The sequence below is a fragment of the Symphalangus syndactylus genome, chromosome 5, assembly GCF_028878055.3.
Source record: "Symphalangus syndactylus isolate Jambi chromosome 5, NHGRI_mSymSyn1-v2.1_pri, whole genome shotgun sequence".
In the NCBI taxonomy this organism is placed as follows: Eukaryota; Metazoa; Chordata; class Mammalia; order Primates; family Hylobatidae; genus Symphalangus; species Symphalangus syndactylus.
Genome location: NC_072427.2, coordinates 81425580 through 81443842, shown reverse-complemented (window position 1 = coordinate 81443842; position 18263 = coordinate 81425580). Strand labels below are relative to the sequence as shown.

The following is an 18263-nucleotide window of genomic DNA, read 5'->3' as shown; positions in this document are numbered from 1 at the left end:
AGTTTGAGACCAGCCTGACCAACATGGAGACACCCTGTCTCTACTAAAAAATATAAAATTAGCCAGGCATGGTGGCTCATGCCTGTAATCCCAACACTGTGGGAGGCCGAGGCAGGCAGGTCACCAGATGTCAGGAGATCGAGACCAATTTGACCAACATGGTGAAACCCCATCTCTACTAAAAAAGTACAAAAATTAGCTGGGTGTGGTGGCACACACCTATAATCCCAGCTACTCAGGAGGCTGAGGCAGGAGAATGGCTTGAACCCGGGAGGCGGAGACTGCAGTCAGCTAAGATCATGCCACTGTACTTCGGCCTGGTGACAAAGCGAGACTCCATCTAGAAAAAAAACCAAAAAACCTTTATCTTCTACAAGCTGGCATATGGGTGAAGTCTAATTGCCAGTCTTCCCCTGGGTAAGTTCCTCCCCTCTGGACTAGTTCTATTAGGGGAGGCATTTTGTGTCCCAGGTTATTAAGTGCACCCAGCGAGCAGACTTGACCGACCTGCTAAGTTAGGCCCAACGAAGAGCCTGTTAACCATGGCGAGGGTGGCATCTCTCCCCATATGGAAGGAGTCAAGCAGGGTTTTTACAATTCTCCACTGGGCTGTTTGAGGGAGATATGCTTTTGATCCCATATACCACCAGGATCCTTGCTTTTGTCCCCCCCTCCGTTATTAACTCTACAGTGTGTATTCAGGTTCTATTGGGGAATCGTAGAAAGGAAGTAGTGCTAGGATCTGTTGGGATTGCACCCTGAGGGCTTCAGCTTTTGCTTCTCTATCAGCCTTTCTGTTCCTTTGTGCCATAGGAGTTAAGTCCCTTTGATGTCCCCTACAATGGATTATAGCTACGGCCTTTGGCAGGTGTATTGTTGCTAATAACTGAATAATTTCAAGCCCATGCTTTATAGGGCAGTGTTTGCTGGTTGGTAGTAGTCCTCTTCCTTTCCAGATTGTAGCAAGAGCATGAACCACAAGGAATGCATATTTAGAATCTGTATCGATGTTAAGATTTTTCCTTTGTCCCAGCATTAATGCTCCAGTAAGAGCAATGATTTCAGCCTTTTGTGCAGATGTGCCAGGGGGCAGTGGCTGGGCTTCAGTGATGGTATTGTGATTTACTATTGCATATCCAGCTCTGCGCTCCCCATTTGACAAAAACCTACTGCCATCTATGAACCAGTCACCCTCAGAATCTGGAAGAGGCTGATCTCTTTTTTTTTAAGACGGAGTCTCACTCTGTTGCCAGGCTTGAGTGCAGTGGCGTGATCTTGGCTCACTGCAACCTCCGACTCCCTGGTTCAAGCGATTCTCCTGCCTCGGCCTCCCGAGTAGCTGGGATTACAGGCACCCACCACCATGCCCAGCTCACTTTTGTATTTTTAGTAGAGATGGGGTTTCACCATGTTGTCCAGGCTGGTCTCGAACTCCTGACCTCAGGTGATCCACTCACCTCTACCTCCCAAAGTGCTGGGATTACAGGTGTGAGCCACTGTGCCTGGCTGTGTCCCTTTATCTCTAAGACTGACTTTACCGGATTGGGGGTTAGAACTTCCAGCAGTTGGCCCAGGTTGATTTTAGTGGCTTCCTCCACTAACATAGCAGTGGCTGCTATTGCCCGCAGGCAACTTGGCCATCGCGAGGCCACTCCATTCAACTTCTTTGAAAAGTAGGCAGTTGTAGGCAGTTGGGCCTGGGCGTGGTGGCTCACACCTGTAATCCCAGCACTTTGGGAGACTGAAGCAGGCAGATCACAAGGTCAGGAGTTCAAGACCAGCCTGGCCAACATAGTGAAACTCTGTCTCTACTAAAAATACAAAAAAATTAGCCAGGCAAGGTGGTGGGCGCCTGTAATCCTAGCTACTCAGGAGGCTGAGGCAGGAGAATTGCTTGAACCTGGTAGGTGGAGGTTGCAGTGAGCTGAGATTGTGCCACTACACACCAGCCCCTGCAACAGTGCGAGACTCCGTCTCAAAAAAAGAAAAGAAAAGAAAAGAAAAGAAAAGAAAAGAAAAGAAAAGAAAAGAAAAGAAGTAGGTGGTTGGTCTGGGTTCTGATCCTAATTTCTGGGCTAGTACTCCCACAGCTATGGCCCTCTTCTCTGCTACATACAAGGAGAAGGGCTTAGTTAGGTCTGGGATGCCGAGAGCGAGAGCCTGGGTAAGGGCCTGTTTTAGCTTGGTAAAGGCTTCTCTCATTTCTGGGGCCCATTCCATTAGCTCATTTTCAGACCCCCTTGTTGCTTCACATAGAGGCTTTGCTATGAGCCCAAAATTTGGTACCCATATTCTGCAAAACCCAGCCATTCCCCAAAAAGAATGAAGCTGCTTCTTGGTGTTGGAGGCAGGGCTCAAACCACATATGGCTTGTGCTCATTCTGGGGATATTTGCTAGGCTCCAGGTGTTAAGACATATCCAAAATATTGGAACCATCGGAGGGTAATCTAAGCCATCTTTGAATCCCGTCTTCCAGGAAATTCAAAGTGTGTATAGTATTTTGGTCAGAAGCCACCCAGGTTGGATACACACAAGAAGGTCATCCGTATACTAGAGCATACTCCCATTCTCCAATTGCAGATCCCTCAGATCCCTCTCTAAGGCTCAGGCAAAGAAATGGGGACTATCCCGGAAGCCCTGAGGGAGCACCATCCAAGTGTATTATTTTTCTCTGGTACTAGGATTTTCCCATTCAAAAGCAAAAAGGTATTGGGACTCTGGGGGCAGAGGAATGGAGAAGAAAGCATCTTTTAGGTCTAGGACTGAAAACTATTTTGCATCCCCTGCCACCTGAGCCAAGAGGGTATATATGGATCCACCACCAATGGATGGCCAGGGATAACGGCCTCATTAATTATTCTGAGATCCCGTACTAGCCGGTATTCCCTCAAAGCCTTTAGAACAGGTAAGATGGGGATATTGCAGGGAGAATTTGAAGGGTTTTCGGAGCCCATCGGTAAGTAATATCTCAGCTCTGGATATCTCAACTATTTTAACCATGAAGCCTTTTCTTGCCTCCGGCTTAATTGGTTTCTTACTTTTGTTTTTGTTTTTGAGACGGAGTCTCACTCTGTTGCCCAAGCTGGAGTGCAGTGGCACAATCTCGGCCCACTGCAACCTTCACCTCCTGGGTTCAAGCGATTCTCATGCCTCAGCCTCCTGAGTAGCTGGGATTACAGGCATGTGCCACCATGCCCAGCTAATTTTTGTATTTTTAGTACAGACAGGGTTTCACCATGTTGGCCAAGCTGGTCTCAAACTCCTGACCTCAGGTGATCCACTTACCTCGGCCTCCCAAAGTGCTGGGATTACAGGCGTGATCCACTGCGCCCAGCCTGCTTGCTGTTTTATTTTGCTCCCTTTTTCCTTCCACCAGGTCACGATTGTTATAAACCATAAAGGTGGTATCAAGAAGCTGATTTTGATTAGTTTGTGGCCCCATCTGTAGTTTTTGGAGCTTATGTCTAATGGCTGGGGCAGACTGGCTAATGAAATGCTGTGCCATTCGTATTTTGCCTTTGGGAGAAGAAGGGTCCAGATTAGTGTATTTGTTAAAAGCTTCCTCCAGCCTGCCATGAAACATGGGTGAATTTTCCTCCTTTCCCTGTGTAACCTCCCTTACTTTATCATCATTTACTGCTTTAGTTTTTCCCTTTCTCATTCCTCCAAGGAGAGCCTAAAGACATTTAGCCCTGTTGTTAATTCCCATGGGTGCGTTATAGTCCCAGATAGGATCAGTAGTAGGGACTGTGTCTGGTCCTGGGTGATTGCCCTGAGGGTTTCGGGCAAATAAATTATCTGCTTCCCGGCGGGCAGCCTCAAGGACGCTTTCCTTTTCAAAGGGGGTGTAACAGATTGCTAGAATGAATTGAGCATCCCTCCATGAGAGACCAAAGGCTAAGGTCAAAGTCTGGAGCCCATCTATGAATTTCCTGGGATTCTCAGAATAGCTTCCTCACTTTCCCTTACATTATTGTATATTAGTTATAGAGAAGGGGACTTGCACTAGGACTGGCCCCTTGGCTCCTGCTACTTCCTAAGGGGTAGCAGGGCTGGAGGGAGAGTTGAATGTGCTGTTCCCCTCCGAGTGTGAGGAGGACTGAGTAGGGTCCCCAGTGTTTGGGTTTTAGCCTCAGGAACACTTGGCAAGGGGCTATATGGAGGCAGTTGCTGTTCACCCTGAGAGGCAGGTGGCCCTTGTAAAAGGGGGTCATCTATAATATCTAGTTCTGCCTTTGGACTTCCCTTCGGGGGAATTATTAGGTTCTGGTATAGGTCCATGAAGGCCTATACATATGGGATTTCTGACCATTTGCCCTGCCTTTTAAAAAATAGGTCTAATTGCAGGATGGTGTCATAATTAAGGTTACTATTGGCCACCCATTGTTCCAGGCTGGGCAGCTTATAATGGGGACAAAGAGTATTGCAGAAACAAAAATCATACGTTTTCTCTTTAGATTGTCAGGGTCAAATTGATTTCAATCCTAGAGGATGCAGCCAAGTGGGGAATCAGGTGGAATCAATGGAGAGTTGCCCACAGTGGTCTGGAAAAGAGAAGAGAACTTTGAAAAGTTGAGGGCTCATTAGGTAACTGAAATTTTAGCTGGGGCATCCCCCTGGAAAAATTCTGGCCTGATTGGGGTTCCCAGGGGGCATACCCCTTAAGGGCCCCATCTTAGCCTGTCAGATGGCACTAAACTCACATGGGTGCCAGCACCACTTTGGAATGGTTCCCTCCACCACTGATGGCCCACTATGAGCTTTCCCTCTTGTCCTCGGATGAAGGCCTTGACTTCTAGAATTAATTTGTAGTCAAACCTTTGGATTTTTTTTCCTATCCCACTTAAAACAATTCTTCAACTCTCTACATTTAGGCAAGATTAAATTGTATATAAATTCCCTTTTATGAATCCACCCCCATGACTCACACAGACCATCTACAACATGCCCAAGCCCTCTGACTTGTCCTTAGCCAGTCGAGTAGGGAAGGAAAGAATTCAGCATAAGGAAAGAAGGTTTAAGTCACCTGAAACATGTATGAGTTAGCCCTGGATAAGCTTCCACTGCCAGTTACATCACACACAGGGATCAGGGACTATAACCAGAAAAGACAGAAAAGAGTCCTTCCCCGTTCCAGGCAAGGCAGCCATCCCCATTCACTCCTTGGCCTTCAGGTAACACCAGAGACTGGCCCCAGCCAGTTGCCTTCAATTACCAACAGTCTACTAGAAAATGGCGACTGAAAGACCGAAAAAGTAAAGGACTTGGTCTCAAGCCAGTTGGTGGCAGTCAGGCGCTTCCACATGGAAACCTTTCAGTTTCACTGGAGAGTGGCCCTGGCCAGAAACATGCTGTTGCCTCCATGCTTAGGTGCTGTCCACCAAGGATCCCAAATTGGAAAGGAAGAGAGAAAGAGAAAGAGTAAAAAGAGAAAAATAAATCCCAAACTTTGGGCTTACCTCCTGGCTGGCTCACCAAAATATGTTACCAGTTGAGGGTAGTTGTCCCAGTTCTTGGCATTTTAAACAAAGAATTGGACAAACACATGAAGCGAGAAAGTGAAAGCAGGGATTTATTTTAAATGAAAGTACACTCCCCAGGGTTGGAGTGATCTCCAGCAAGTGGTTCAGAGTATCGGTTACAGAATTTTCTGGGGTTTAAATACCCTCGAGGTTTCCCGTTGGTTCTATGCAAATGAAGTAGTGGCCAAGAACCAGTCTGATTGGATGCATCCAATTAGTTTATTTGGGACAAAAACTCAGGTGTGTCAACTAGTTTTGATTATAGAAAGGGGGAGCCAGTATAGACAAATTCAGAATCCATTGTCTACAATATCATGAGTCCATGAAATTCTCTAAATTATGTTCCGGTAATTGGCCAGGTAAAATCATAAAGAGTGTCCTTTCTCTGAAGGAAAAGAGACTTCCCCTTTTGCATGATGATGTCGTGATCAAGATAATTCACTTTAGTCTGATAAAACTGGATTTATGGCCGGGCACAGTGGCTCACACCTGTAATCCCAGCACTTTGGGAGGTCAAGGCAGGTAGATCATGAGGTCAGGAGTTCAAGACCAGCCTGGCCAAGTTGGTGAAACCCCATCTCTACTAAAAATACGAAAATTAGCCAGCTGCAGTCACAGGCGACTGTAATCCCAGCTACTTGGGAGGCTGAGGCAGGAGAATCACTTGAGCTCAGGATGTGGAGGTTGCAGTGAGCCGAGATCACGCCACCGCACTCCAGCCTGGGCGACAGAGTGAGAATCCATCTCAAAAACAAAACAAAACAAAACAAAACTGGGTTTATCCTTTGAGAAGTTATGTCCCTAACTAATTCTTCAAGATTTGGCTGGGCACCGTGGCTCACACCTGTAATCCCTGCACTTTGGGTGGCCGAGGCAGGAGGACAGCTTGAGCCCAGGAGTTTGAGACCAGACTGGGCAACATGGCGTAATCCTGTCTCTTAAAAATATATATAAAAAATAAAAATTCTTCAAGATCTTCTATCTGGAGAGCATAAGAGAAGATCCATTAATTATATAAGAGTTTCATCATCTCTGAATTCTGTAAGGAGATGAACTCATGGATAGAGATTACAGTATCCATCCTATAAAATATTTTTTCTTTTTTTGAGATGGAGTCTTGCTCTGTCGCCCAGGTTGGAGTGCCGTGGCATGATCTTGGCTCACTGCAACCTCTGCCTCCCGGGTTCAAGCGATTCTTCTGCCTCAGCCTCCTGAGTAGCTGAGACTACAGGCATGTGCCACCACGCCCTGTTAATTTTTGTATTTTTAATAGAGATGGGGTTTCACCATATTGGCCAGGCTAGTCTTGAACTCCTGACCTTGTGATCCGCCTATTTTGGCCTCCCAAAGTGCTGGGATTACAGGCGTGAGCCACTGCACCAGGCCTCCATCCTATAAATTCTTAAAATAATCCTAAATTTTTCAATGAATTTTCCTCTTTACGTAGGAGGATTTAGAAGGTTCTTAACTAGATTATGCAAACCTGAACTTGACCAAGGTTTAAAACGATAAGCTTAGCTAAGTTGGTTATCATCATCACTTAAGTGTAAGGCATCACGAAGGGATATTGTCCAGTGAAAGGGGGGTGTTTAGGAAGGAGCAATGGAGGAAAGCAAAGAGGACCTAAGGAAGACACAGCAGGAAGGGAATGAGTAGAAGAAAGGTGTTACGGGAAGTCAGGGACCCCGAACGGAGGGACTTGCTGGAGCCGCGGCAGAGGAACATAAATTGTGAAGATTTCCTCTTAATATGGACATTTATCAGTTCTGCTCTTTTTTTTTTTGAGACGGAGTCTCACTCTGCCGCCCAGGCTGGAGTGCAGTGGCGCGATCTCGGCTCACTGCAAGCTCCGCCTCCCGGGTTCATGCCATTCTCCTGCCTCAGCCTCCCAAGTAGCTGGGACTACAGGCGCCCGCCACCACGCCCGGCTAATTTTTTTGTATTTTTGGTAGAGACAGGGTTTCACCGTGGTCTCGAGCTCCTGACCTCGTGATCCGCCCGCCCCGGCCTCCCAAAGTGCTGGGATTACAAGCGTGAGCCACCGCGCCCAGCCAGACATTTATCAGTTCTGAAACAATACTTTTATAATTTCTTATGCCTGTCTTTAATCTCTTAATCCTGTTATCTTCGTAAGCTGAGGATGTACGTCACCTCAAGACCACTGTGACAATTGTGTTAACTGTACAAATTGATTGTAAAACGTGTGTTTGAACAATACGAAATCAGTGCACTTTGAAAAAGAACAGAATAATAGCGATTTTTATGGAACAAGGGAAGACAACCATAAGGTCTGACTGCCTGCGGGGTCGGGCAAAAAGAGTCATATTTTTCTTCTTGCAGAGGGCCTACAAATGGACGTGCAAGTAGGAAACATATCGCTAAATTCTTTTCCTAACAAGGAATATTAATATTAATAACCTGGGAAAAGAATGCATCCCTGGGGGGAGGTCTATGAATGGCCACTCTGGGAATGTCTGTCTTGTGCAGTTGAGATAAGGACTGAGATAAGCCCTCGTCTCCTGCAGAACCCTTAGGCTTACTAGGGTTGGGAAAACTCAGCGCTAGTAAATTTGTGGTCAGACTGGTTCTTTGCTCTCAAACTCTGTTTTCTGTTGTTTAAGACTTTTTTTTTTTTTTTTTGAGACGGAGTCTCACTGTTGCCCAGGCTGGAGTGCAGTGGCGTGATCTCGGCTCACTGCAGGCTCCGCCCCCTGGGGTTCACGCCATTCTCCTGCCTCAGCCTCCCGCGTAGCTGGGATTACAAGCGCCCACCACCTCGCCCGGCTAATTTTTTGTATTTTTAGTAGAGACGGGGTTTCACCGTGTTAGCCAGGATGGTCTCGATCTCCTGACCTCGTGATCTGCCCACCTGTTTAAGATGTTTTATCGCTGTCAGCTTTCACCTCAGAGGAGGCCAAGGTGCAACTTTCTTTAGTCGTCCCAAATCCAGGTTCATCCAACACCAGCTGCCTCCACTATGCCGCCGAAGTTCAGCCCTAACGAGATCAAAATCATATATCTGAGGTGCACCGGAGGTGAAGTCAGTGCCACTTCTGCGCTGGCCCCCAAGATCGGCCCCCTGGTCTGTCTCCAAAAAAGGTTGGTGATGACATTGCCAAGGCAACAGGTGACTGGAAGGGCCTGAGGGTTACAGTGAAACTGACCATTCAGAACAGACAGGCCCAGATTGAGGTGGTGGCTTCTGCCTCTGCCCTGATCATCAAAGCCCTCAAGGAAGCACCAAGAGACAGAAAGAAACAGAAAAACATTAAACACAGTAGGAATATAACTTTTGATGAGATCGTCAACATTGCTTGACAGATGCAGCACTGATCCTTAGCCAGAGAACTCTCTGGAACCATTAAAGAGATACTGGGGACTGCCCAGTCTGTGGGCTGTAATGTCAATGGCCACCACTCTCATGACATCATAGATGACATCAACAGTGGTGCTGTGGAATGCCCAGCCAGTTAAGCACAAAGGAAAATATTTCAATAAAGGATCATTTGCCAACTAGAAAAAAAAAAAAAAATGTTTATCAAGACAATACGTGCACCGCTGAACATAGACCCTTATCAATGGTTCTACTTTTGCCCTTTGCCCTGTGATCTTTGTTGGACCCTAATCAGTGGTTCTGCTTTTGCCCTTTGCCCTGTTCCCTCAGAAGCATGTGATCTTTCTTACACTCTTATCAGCGGTTCTGCTTTTTGCTCTTTGAAGCATGTGATCTTTGTACCTACTCTCTGTTCTTACACCCTCTCCCCTTTTGAAACCCTTAATAAAAACTTGTTGGTCTGAGACTCAGGCGGGCATCACAGTCCTACCGATATGTGATGTCACCCCTGGCAGCCCAGCTATAAAATTCCTCTCTTTGTACTGTCTCTCTTTATTTCTCAGCCGGCTAACACTTATGGAAAATAGAAAGAACCTACACTGAAATATTGGAGGCAGGCTCCCCCAATAGAAAGGCAGGAAGAAGTTGAGGGCCAGGGGTCTAGGATGGAAGTTAATCCCGGGTTAGGCAAGAGACAGAGAAGAGATTTAAAGGTTGGCTTTTAGGTCCTCTACATTTTTATTGGCCTTTTCTAATAAGTCCTTAATAGAAGCTATTTTAGAATTTTCCTTTGAGAGGGCTCTTCCTGGTCATTTAAAAATGCTAACTATTGAATATCTGGGAACGTTTAACCATTGATTGTAAGGTGCCAAAAATGGATTATCTTATTCACATCCAAAGTTCACCAGAACAGACACTAAAGTTCTAGAATGTCCTTAGTAAGATTCTGCCACAGGATCCAATATTTAATTCTATTTACCCCACAACATTGAGCTCATATTCAAATAAAAAGAACAAAGAAGAAATAAATACACAGGCCCCAAAAATCTCTTGGAACTATGAGCCCAGGTCATCTGTGAGAACCTTGAGTAGTAAAAACAAATCATATTCAGAGGCTTATACCAAGGACAACAAAGATAACAAAGGCTTATGTGGAGCTGGGCATAGTGGTCCACACCTGTAATCCCAGCACTTTGGGAGGGCAGATCACCTGAGGCCAGGAGTTCAAGGCCAGCCTGACCAATATGGTGAGACCCTGTCTCTACTAAAAATGCAACAATTAGCCAGGTGTGGTTGCCCGGACCTGTAGTCCCAGCTACTCAGGAAGCTGAGGCAGGAGAATGGCTTGAACCTGGGAGGCAGAGGCTGTAGTGAGCTGAGACTGTGCCAGTGCACTCCAGCCGGGACAACAGAGTCAGACTCCATCTCAAAAAAAAAACAAAAAGGCTTAAGTGGGCGAGGCACAGTAGCTCACACCTGTAATCATGGCACTTTTAGAGGCTGAGGTGGGTGGATCACTTAAGCCCAGAAGTTCAAGACCAATCTGGGCAACATGGTAAAACCACATCTCTACAAAAAAATACAAAAATTAGCCAGGTGTGCTAGCACACACCTGTGGTCCCAGCTACCCTGGAGGATGAGGTGGGAGAATCTCTTGGGCCTGGGAGGTTGAGGCTGCAGTGAGCCATAATTTTACCACTGCACTCCAGCCTGGCAACAGAGTGAGAACTCATCTCAATAAAAAAGAAAAAAAAAAAAGGCTGAGGTGATGATTCAAAGTTGTGAGATGGTTGGAAGCAGGGCTCATTCCTCTGAGCAGTCCCTGTGACTTGTAAAGGAGAAATAAAAACATCTTAGGACCCCCTAAACTTGTTATGCAAAGGGAAAGTTAGGCCTAGAGACTGGGTCATGCAGCACTGCTATCCTTTTCCCAAATAGATAGCTATTACTTTACAACCTGGTGTCAAAGCATCACACATTACCCAGACCCTCACAGAAAGGTAGAAGGCCTGATACCATCTCCAGATGACGGCCCTCATAAATTTTTCCCAAGTAAACTCTTTGCTGGCCTCAAAACCTTTCAAGATGTACATCCTCCCATAAAACAACGACATGTCCATCGTAACTTTAGGTCTACCTAAAGTCTAGCTCCGAAAACTAAAGTTTGCTAGAGTCATACTGATAATGTCAATTACAAGCTTATTTTCCCAGGAGCAGAACAAATCATTCCTCCACCTACCCTGAGACGTTTGCATAATTGATTCTTCCTCTACTCCCTTTTTCTCTGAATTCTGTAAAATATAATCACCTTATCTGTATAAAATGTAGATTTACTGAGCTCTAATTAATTAATAGTCCCACAAAAGTGTAACTATTTGCCTCACCACCCTACCCCCTCCTTCCCACATGCCTTCTCCCCTTTAAAGAAATGTATAAATACTGTATTAGTCCATTTTCACACTGCTATAAAGAACTGCCTGAGACTGGGTACTTTACAAAGAGAAGAGATTTAATTGACTCACAGTTCCACATGGCTGGGGAAGCAAGCACCTTCTTCATAAGGTGGCAGGAAGAAGTGCTGAGCAAAGGGGGAAAAGTCCCTTATAAAACCATCAAATCTCAAGATAGCTCACTCAGTATCATGAGAACAGCATGGGGGAAACGACCCCCATAATCTAATTACCTCCATCTGGTCTCTCTCTTGACACATGGGGATTATAGGGATTATAATTGAAGATGAGATTTGGGTGGGGAAATGGAGCCTAACCACATCTTACACATTTGATTTTTTAAAATATTTGATAACTTTCATTTTGAATTAATTTCCTTTGTAATCTCATATATTTTATTTTATGCCTTCAAAAGATTATTCTGGCCAGGCATGGTGGCTCACGCCTGTAATCCCAGCACTTTAAGAGACTGAGACGGGTGGATCACTTGAGGTCAGGAGTTTCTGACCAGCCTGGCCAACATGGAGAAACCCTGTCTGTAATTAGCGGGGCATGGTGGCCCATGCCTATAATCCCAGCTACTCAGGGAGGCTGAGGCATGAGAATCGCTTGAACCTGGGAGGCAGGGGTTGTCGCTGAGATCGTGCCACTGCACTCCAGCCTGGGCGACAGAGCAAGACTGTCTAAAAAAAAAAAAAAAAAAAAAAAAAAGATTATTCTAAGAAGGTGTCCATGGGCTCTACCAAACTACCAAAGAGGTTTATGGTCAAAAAAACAGAGAAGAGTTCCTGCCCTCAGGAGTTATTTCTTTCTTTTTTTTTTGCATGGTTGAAATTAGGTTACTGCCATTTCTACATTCCAATCCAAGTAAATGTAAGAAGAGTTTCACGGTAAGCCATTCCCTTAGGCAGAAGTTGCATATAACATTCCTGCTTATATGTCATTGTGAGAACTGAAACTTGACAACATCTGGCTGCAAGAGAGACTTGGGGGAATATAATCTCGACTTACATTCCAAGTGACTACATACAAACTGACTTTGTACCCAGCGAACTATTACTAACAAGAAGGGGAAACAAACAAAAAAGAAGGGGAGGCCTGGCATGGTGGCTCATGCCTGTAATCCCAGAACTTTGGGAGGCTGAGGCAAGCAGATCACTTGAGGTCAGGAATTCTAGACCAGCCTGGACAACATGGTGAAACCCCATCTCTACTAAAAATACAAAAATTAGCCAGGTGTAGTGGTGCAGTCCTGTAATCCCTGCTACTTGGGAGGCTGAGACAGGACAATCACTTGAAGAAGGGAGGTGGAGGTTGTAGTGAGCCAAGATCATGCCACTGCATTCCAGCCTAGATGACAGAGTGAGGCTCCATCTGAAACAAAAAAAAAAAAGGAAGATGAAGGGGAAACAGATTATAGGGAGCAATCAAGAAAAGAAAAAGAACTAATGACCTCATTTACAACTTAAATTAGTAATAGGCATTTTTTTTTTTTTGCAAACCAACATAATTCTTACTATAGATATGTTAATGATGTCATTAAAACATTTTCTAAAACATATTTTATAAGTTTAAGAGTTAATAAGCCTTGGCCAGTTGCGGTGGCTCACACCTGTAATCCCAGCACTTTGGGAGGCCAACGCAGGTGGATCACAAGGTCAGCAGTTCAAGACAAGCCTGGCCAAGATGGTGAAACCCCATCTCTTCTAAAAAGACAAAAAATTCGCCGGGGCTGGTGGCGGGTGCCTGTAATCCCAGCTACTCGGGAGGCTGAGGCAGAGAATTGCTTAAACCTGGGAGGTGGAGGTTGCAGTGAGCCGAGATTTTGCCACTGCACTCCAGCCTGGGAGACAGAGCAAGAATCGGTCTCAAAAAAAAAAAAAAAAAAGACTTAACAAGCCTTAAGGCTAAGTACTACGCTCATGAAAGATTCAGACAGCATCTAAGAGAGCCTTTGTTTTTGAATGCTGGGAAACACAGGGAGAGGATCCCCTAACTTATGAAAGGGAGCATACATAGTATGGAGCAATCTAATCTATGAGGGGAATCTTTCCCAAGCCTGACCAGTTGACAAGGCTTTCTGGCACACTAGGTTGTAACTCTCTTAAAGAGAAGACAGTGTAAAGCTTGGCTCTTGAGTAAAGAAACTTTCAGGTCCATGAAATTGCATTCTCTCTTTGCAAGTTTCTTACTGGTGACCATTTAAGACTACTCTATTAATGAATATCACTTGTACTTTAAGACTGTGCAAAGATCAAACACTTTTGGAAAAATCAGACAACCTTTACTTACCTAGCAGAGAGAGGATAAAATTAGCACAAGAAGAGACAAGGATACATGGCAGAGAGATCAGCCACTTTATCCCAAATAGAGTTGTAGCTTCCCAGACATTAAATCCTATTGGACACTAAACCCTCCTTAGGCTGTATAGGAGTGGGGTCCCGGTAACAAAAGTCCCTCTGCTTGGGTTTATTTTTGCTTGCTGACCTGCATGGCTAGGTGCTAGAAAATCCCTTATCTGAGCCAAGTGTGTCCAGCTATGTTCCAGGAACTGCTCCTAGTGAGGTGTATGTACTAATTCATGTAACTATCTCAAAAATTCAATGAGGTAAGTATTATTGTTATCCCCATTTTTCAGATGAGCAAAAGAAGCAAAAAAATGCAGTGATTTTCCCACAAAGTTGTATCACTAGGGAACTGCAGAACCAAGATTCAAACCTCGGGGCATACTTAGGAGCACTGAACGGGTTTGAGCCAAAGAGCCACCAGAGGGCGGGAGCCGGGTCCTGAACCAACAATAGACGGAGACGTGCTAGACACGGTGAAGGTGCTGGGGTATAAGGGACCATTGCTGGAGGAGCAAGCCCTTATGAAGGCAGCAGAGTGGACTATATGTAGGAGCATATACCGTATAGGATTATATATATAGGCTTTTATACAGGGAGAAGGTGGTATACACTGTAAAGGAATAGATATATAAACTATATATATTCCTATACAGGATATGGTTAGGCTTTCAAATAAAATCATTATGCAAGTTGGAAGAAAGTATGACTTCTGCTGGAAAAGATGATCTAGAGAGCTTCCAGCTTGAGGTAAATGATTTTTTTAAAAGAAATGGTATGTCCATATTCTGTACTCATATCAGGACATACTAAAGATCATTTTAAAAAAGGAGGACTGGCTGGGTACAATGGCTCACACCTGTAATCCCAGCACTTTGGGAGACGAAGGTGGACGGATTGCTTGAGTCCAGGAGTTCAAGACCAGCCTGGGCAACATGGTGAACCCCATCTCTACAAAAAATACAAAAATTAGCTGGGTGTAGTGGTGCATGCCTGTTGTTCCAGCTACTTGGGGGCCTGAGGTGGAAGAATTGCTTAAGTCCAGGAGGTCAAGCCCACAGTAAGCCGAGATCACGCCACTGTAAATAAAAAAATATAAAAAGGACTGTTTGAAACTCCTACTATTTTTAAGTACAGAACTTGAAGCTTCACAGATATTACAGAACAAGAAACATTAAAATTCTCAATTAGATAAAAATAATGAAATTTATCAGGAAGATCAAGTTCTGTGTGCTAACCTTGGTGTACCCAAGTAAACAACTTCTGACATTCTGGTTATGCTAAACCAAGTGGAATCAAAGGTGAAAGACAGGCAGGGTGCAGTGGCTCATGCCTATAATCCCAGCACTTTGTGAGGCGGAGACGGGAGAGCTCTTGAGCCCAGGAGTTGGAGACCAATTTGGGCAACATAGCAAGATCCCATCTTATTTCAAATTTTTAAAAATCGTTAATTTTTTAATTAAAATTAAAGAAAACCACTCTGCTGAAAATTAATTTAAATTTGAAACAGGCAGAACTACCGGAAAGAGTCAATGATGCTCTTTCCTGTGAACATGAGGGCCTCCAGAGAATGTTATGAAACGATTAGATGCGGAGTATAGTCCGTTGGATGGTGTTATACAGCCAAGGTAAGAACAGATGACACAACAAGAATTTACCAGCCTAAGTGTTATGTTTTGTCACCCAAGACAGCGATTGTAATGGCGCATCTACTTGCTGCTTATGATGATCTATCCAAGATCATTAGGACAAGCAGTGGAGCCATTAATAAGGTGCTGATGGGAAGGGTGCCAGACAGGGGAGGCTGGCCAAATGAAATTGAACCACCACCCTCTGAAATGCCCCCTTGGCAAAAGAGACAAGAAGGCAGTGGCGGAAGGGGTGGTTGAGGTAGTGGTCGTGGAGGTAGAGGTGGTAGTAGAAGAGGCTGTGGGGGTGGAGGTGGAAGAGGTGGCTGGGTTGGAGGAGGATGGGAATGTGGTCGGGGAGAGGGAGGAGGGCAGTGAGGAGGAGGTGGGATGGAGGTGGTAAAGGAGGTTTCCAAGGCAGAGGAGATAGTGGGAGGGGAGATTATGGCGGAAAAGATTATGGAGATCCATATGGAGGAGGTGGTGATGGTGGTGGATATAGGAGATATTGAAGACTACAAAAATTAAAAACCAAAACCAACAAACCTCAAGCGCAAAGGAATAGTCTGCCCTCTTATATCACGAGCACTAAGTAACCACCTCTACCCTTTCTCATCCCTTACTCATTCAGACAAGATTTCCTTGTTTACTTCCTCCTATAAAAACCCTAAGTCTATTTCATTTTCTTTGAAAAGATTCCTCTGCATTAATGGATGTTGTCCTTACTGCAATAGCGTGAAAAAAAAAAAGCCTCCTTATGCAGCTTAGCAATTTTCCAGGCTTGATACCAGTGACTCCACCTTGGGCTATTGACTCCATGCTGAGCTGCTGCTAAACTTTGAGGCCCATGAAGAAAGTGTGAAAAATATTTCCTTCGCAAACAACTGTTATAAATAAAGTTTCGGTGTTGCAAAAGAAATAGCACTCGAATATAAATTTTCTTTTTAATTCTCAGCAAGGCAATGTACTTTTTTTTTTTTTTTTTTTTTGAGATGGAGTCTCGCTCTATCGCCCAGGCTGGAGTGCAGTGGCGCAATCTCGGCTCATTGCAAGCTCTGCCTCCTGGGTTCATGCCATTCTCCTGCCTCAGCCTCCCGAGTAGCTGGGACTACAGGCACCTGCCACCATGCCCAGCTACTTTTTTGTATTTTTTAGTGTTAGCCATGATGGTTTTCATCTCCTGACCTCATGATCCACCTGCCTCGGCCTCCCAAAGTGCTGGGATTACAGGCGTGAGCCACCGCGCCCGGCGGCAATGTACTTCTATAGACGGGTGTGCCATCACAGATGGAGCAATGGTGAGCGCACACCTGGGCAAGGGAGGGGAAGGGGTTCTTATTCCTGACCCACATGGCCCCTGCTGCTGTGTCATTCCCCTGTTGGCTGGGGTTAGACCGCACAGGCTAAACTAATTCTGATTGGCTAATTTAAAGAGAGTGATGGGGTGAGCAGTTTGGCAGGAAAAATGGTTAAGGCAGGGCAGGAAATCGGAATGAGTCAGGGTGGAGCAGGTAATCAGAATGAGTCAGGGTGGAGCAGGTAATTAATAGGAATAAGTCAGGGTGGAGCAGGTAATTAATAGGAATGAGTCAGGGTGGAGCAGTAATTAATAGGAATGAGTCAGGGTGGAGCAGGTAATTAATAGGAATGAGTCAGGGTGGAGCAGGTAATTAATAGGAATGAGTCAGGGTGGAGCAGTAATTAATAGGAATGGGTCAGGGTGGAGCAGGTGATTGAAATGAGTCAGGGTGGAGCAGGTGATCGGAATGAGTCAGGGTGGAGCAGGTAATTAATAGGAATGAGTTGGGCCGGGCGCGGTGGCTCACGCTTGTAATCCCAGCACTTTGGGAGGCCGAGGCGGGCGGATCACGAGGTCAGGAGATCGAGACCACGGTGAAACCCCGTCTCTACTAAAAATACAAAAAATTAGCTGGGCGTGGTGGCGGGCGCCTGTAGTCCCAGCTACTCGGAGAGGCTGAGGCAGGAGAATGGCGTGAACCTGGGTGGCGGAGCTTGCAGTGAGCCGAGACTGCGCCACTGCACTCCAGCCTGGGCGACAGAGCGAGACTCCGTCTCAAAAAAAAAAAAAAAAATAGGAATGAGTCAGGGTGGAGCAGGTAATTAATAGGAATGAGTCAGGGTGGAGCAGGTAATTAATAGGAATGAGTCAGGGTGGAGCAGGTAATTAATAGGAATGAGTCAGGGTGGAGCAGGTAATTAATAGGAATGAGTTAGGGTGGAGCAGTAATTAATAGGAATGAGTCAGGGTGGAGCAGGTGATTGGAATGAGTCAGGGTGGAGCAGGTGATCGAAAAAGGTTGCTTCACGAGGAACTTAAGTTTAAAAGTAGAAGGCAAATAATTGACCATACTGACATATTGATTCTTTGAAGAGAAATTTAGAACTCATATCTAACACAACGGTTTTCTCAACAACACACAACCCAAGAAAGCTGGTCTCAATATTATTATTATTATTTTTTTTCCAAGACAGGTTCTTACTCTGTCACCCAGGCTGGAGTTCAGTGGCTCAATCTTGGCTCACTGCAACTTCTGCCTCCCAAGCTCAAGTGATCCCTCCATCTCAGCCTCCCAAGTAGCTGGGACTACAGGCGCATGCCACCATTCCTGGCTAACTTTTTTTTTTGTATATTTTTTGTAGAGATGGGGTTCACCATGTTGGCCAGGCTAGTCTCGAACTCCTGGCCTCAAGTGATCCTCCTCAAAGTGCTGAGATTACAAGCATAAGCCACCATGACTGATCCCCAATCTTTTTTTGTTTGTTTTGTTTCATGAGACAAACTCTCTCTGTGGCCCACGCTGGAGTACAGTGGTGTAATCTCGGCTCACTGCAACCTCTGCTTCCTGGGTTTAAGCCATTCTCCCGCCTCAGCCTCCCGAGTAGCTGGGAATTACAGGTGCCCACCACCACGCCTGACTAATTTTTATATTTTTAGTAGAAACAAGGTTTCACCACGTTGGCC

The 18263-nt window shown here is 45.3% G+C and overlaps 2 pseudogenes; both read left to right on the top strand.

The window, feature by feature from the left end:
* Positions 1–8500: 8500 nt before the first annotated feature.
* Positions 8501–9054, top strand: LOC129483153 (large ribosomal subunit protein uL11-like; annotated as a pseudogene).
* A 4999-nt stretch (positions 9055–14053) lies between these two features.
* Positions 14054–16316, top strand: LOC129481622 (protein FAM98B-like; annotated as a pseudogene).
* The last annotated feature ends 1947 nt before the right edge of the window (positions 16317–18263 follow it).